A 4,197-nucleotide genomic window follows, 5' to 3' on the forward strand; every position below is an offset into this window, starting at 1 on the left:
AAAGAAAAGTTGTCAAACAAGTTTTTGATTCTAGTCTACTTTAAAATTAAATTAAAAATGAATTGAATAAGTTACACAAAACTTTAAAATATAGAGTTGTTAGTCCTTTTTCAGACTTCCAAACGTTATACTCAGGCAATTTGAGGCAAAATTTGAGGCAAATTCGTGTTTTTGTTCTCACGAGCTGAGAAACATGCCTACATGGCGTGTGCATCTGAGAGGAGCTCAATATCTTTTAAGATAAGTCATTAGAGAAGTCATACTGTAAGGGAATGGAACTTTAGTTTAATTTAGTTTAATGTGCTGATTCAGTAAATGTGTTGAATGCAATAGCAGCGTGTAGGAATATCCTTAATGTGGCCGTGCTAGTGACATGCCTCTTTGATCCAGACGGAAATATCTTGAGCACATAACTTATTATGTCAAGTTTTCTTCACGATCACTACAAAACATGTCCTCTACCCTCTCTCGATTCCTGCTGCTTTTTTCAGCAATAATTTATTGTAAAGCTCTTTGCCTGATTGCAAAGTGCTTTACAAATAAAGATTCCTTATTATCACAACATTACTATCACAACATTAATGTAATACGTCAGAAACAAATAAAAGACTGAAATAAATCAGAGGGATTTGAAAGTTTCTTCTCACAAAGGTCTTGTATGCAATCCTACAGAAAGCACCGCAAACCATGTCATATATTATCCTACAAAATGCAACTGCTCGTTTTTCTCCACATTATTAGACATTTAAAATATATAACATATTAACTGTAAGTAATCCAAAAATGACCCCAATGCATCATCAGATATTAAGGTAACATGCCAAGTGGAAATACTGTCTTTTCTGACAACAATGCTAATGACACTACTTTCTCTTTTTGAATTTTTTGTTTCATTTTTTGTTTGTGTTTTGGTCTGTGTGTGTGTTGTTATCAACGGCCCACCATGACAGCCAGGCCGGGTTGCCAGATATATATACATAAACCCAGCGCACTACGGCTGTAACGTTAGTACAGCCATGAAAGCTGCAAACCTAAGAAAAACAGCATGTTTCTAACCGTTGCGTGACCAGAGACGTAACAAACCCCGGGCAAACGCTGGAGATTTATTTCAAAGAGTGAGACAGTTTGGAGCCCAAAAGGACGCCGAGTTGGCTAATTTCCTCCTGAACAGGTTAGCATTAGCTTCAGGTTAATTTATCACGGCTGCTTGGGACGGGCATGTTATGTCATTTCAACATTCGTGGACTCACATTGAATTATATCAATGAATTGAATTATATACATAATTATAAATGAATATGTATATAATATATACATAAATATGTATATAATAATTATGTACCTGAGTTGTTTACATACTCGCAAAAAACAATTGAGACACAGCCAGTTAAGTGATTCTGACTGGTCCTAGCTAACGCCGCCATGCTAACCCTGCTAACTGCTAATGTTACCGGAGGACAAGCGAGCCACGGCCGTCCCCGACAGCGGTGAGTCGTTTTAGGCCAAGCGAGGGGGGCTGTAAATTGGGAAGAGAGGACCGTGAGTTAGCAGTGTGCTTAGCGACTGTTGCCGTAATTCTAAGCCAATAAAGAGTGTATTTTAGGTGGGCGGAGAGGACGACAAGGTTGTTGTGTTTTTTGCGGTTTCTACTGTAATTCTAACCCGAGGAAATGTATCTCCTAGCTGGGAACATAGCTCCGCGTGAGCATGTAACGTTAGCTACTCCGCTGTACTCTGAAGTAATGTCTGGCTATGAGAGACAAGTGTCTCCAGTGTTTTGAATTTGTACCGCAGTAACTATTTTAAACACTAGCTGTCAGCACTACATATTGCACCCTTAAAGTTATCCAAAGAAATTTTTTGGGGGGGGTTTGAGTTTGTGTTCAGGTTGTTCTCAATAGCTGAACAACAGTTGGAGTTGAAGCATTTATTAGTAGTCCATAAAAAAAAGTGTCTTCATATATCCTGCCACATATTCATATAGTCGTGCAGAAATATTTCCTCAAATCTAATGAAGTGATTTGAAGTGAGTTATTTTGACGACTTACAGCCCATTCTTCGAAAAAACACCACAACAAGGAGCAGAGACGTGTAAGTGGACTGAGATCTTGTTTGACTTTGCTTAAAGCGGGATTGTTTTGTCATAAATATTTCCTACAAATCATGAAACTGGTCAAATTTGGCACTAACTTTGTAAGTAAGTATGAATATCCTGTAACAAAACCTTCACAGAATACTTTAGAGTCACATCAAACTAACTTACAGTCTTTCAGGTGAAAAAATAAAGCATAATTAACCATCCGGAGGAGCCAGGATTCATACCCCCAACCTTGTAAACTCCCCATTGGCTCCCGTCGACCCTGAACGTGTGCTTTAGCCAATCAGACGGCCTGTGGTCGCTCCACATTCCTCTGCGCTGAAAAAGTCGCTCTAAACCAACAAGAGTTCATTTTCAGACGCTTATGTTTGTGTTTTTGTTCGTTATCAATCCACCAGAGGTCCCGAGGATGACAAATGGGGCCTGTCAGGGCGACGCCAGTCAAAACAACACACACACACACACACACTTACATTTTCAGGCATTTAGCTGATGGTCTTATCCACAGCAGCATACAATGACTGATGTACACACATACTGTATGCTTCACATGCCTGTGTGTGTGTGTGTGTGTGTGTGTGTGTGTGTGTGTGTGTGTGTGTGTGTGTGTGTGTGTGTGTGTGTGTGTGTGTGTGTGTGTGTGTGTGTGTGTGTGTGTGTGTGTGTGTGAGAGAAAGCAGCAGACGGGTGGGAAAGCTTGGGATCGTGGATAACAAGTCAGACCCAGAAACACAATGAGCTTGGCTGTAATCTGTCTTATCTGCACACACACACACGCACGCACGCACGCACGCACACACTCAAGCGTGCATTATGAATTGAAGTGAGAGGTTGATAAAGCAGCTGAGGTGAGCTGACAGTAGGACGACCACCTACAACATCAGTAATAATAATAATAATAATGATAATAGTAAATGTTGCAATGATAATCTTAGTTGCAACACTGACAGACGGGTTTAAAGTTGCTCAGAAGATGAATGAATATAAGAAGAGACGGCCCCCTTTCCTGAGAAGAGACCTCTTACGGTAGTCATGGCGTTCTTCTATCCAAAATCCACTTTAAAAAAAAATCAATATTATGGTAATAGACACTGTATATTTGTTACAATTTCTGGCGTCTTCTCATTGATTTTTTGTATTGTAATGTTTGGACCGTGAAGTGATTTTGTTATGGTTTAGTTTAATAATGAAGCGCATCTATGGATATCCTATGACGTTGTTGTGGTTCTGTAAAGCCTCTAAAGGCTCAAACCAGCATTTAAAAAGGTGAACGTTTGTGTCTGAGCGGCCGTTTGTCCTTTCCGTTTAAAAAAGAAATTCGGTCCGCACCAGCATGCCGGGCCGGTAGGTGGCAGAGTTTGGGACACACGTTTGAGACTCGGACTCGAGTCGCACTGAAGTCGCACACACAGTGACTTTGGTTTGGTTATGGTTAGGGTTAGGGTTAGAGTAACCTTAACCCTAACCCTAACCCTAACCCTAACCATAGCTTGTCATGACAAAAACTACTGCTACTACTACTACTACTAATAATAATAATAAAAATAATAACAATGTATACTTTATTAATCCCACAAGGGGAAATAACAATGTTTTCACTCTGTTGTCATTACACATTATTATTATTATTATTATTATTATTATGTCATTACACACAGGCCTGAATTACACACACATGCTCAGTACCTATACATGCACTAAATGGAGAGATGTCAGAGATAGGGGGTCTGCCCAAGAGCACCTTGGCAGTACCCAGGAGAGGAACTGGCATCTCTCCAGCTACCAGTCCACCACCATACTTTGGGCCGTATGTGGACTTGAAACAGCGACCCTCACGTTCCCAACCCAACTCCCTACGGACAGAAACTAGCCCATGAAGTCATTATACTAATGTTTACCAAGGTAATTAATCAAAGTAGCGGTAGGATCATTTTCCGATTAGTCTACCGCCACGACGTTCCACTTCAGGGATTGCTCCGTTTCCGCCCAAAATTCCGCCGGATGTCACTCTTTTTGGCCAGATGTCCGTCACCTTCCACTTTCTCTGTGTTGCCATTTTAAACTCCAGTGGATTTCTGAGGACTATGGTTAACTGCTCC

Source organism: Etheostoma spectabile, chromosome 5 (genome assembly GCF_008692095.1).
Source record: "Etheostoma spectabile isolate EspeVRDwgs_2016 chromosome 5, UIUC_Espe_1.0, whole genome shotgun sequence".
NCBI lineage: Eukaryota > Metazoa > Chordata > Actinopteri > Perciformes > Percidae > Etheostoma > Etheostoma spectabile.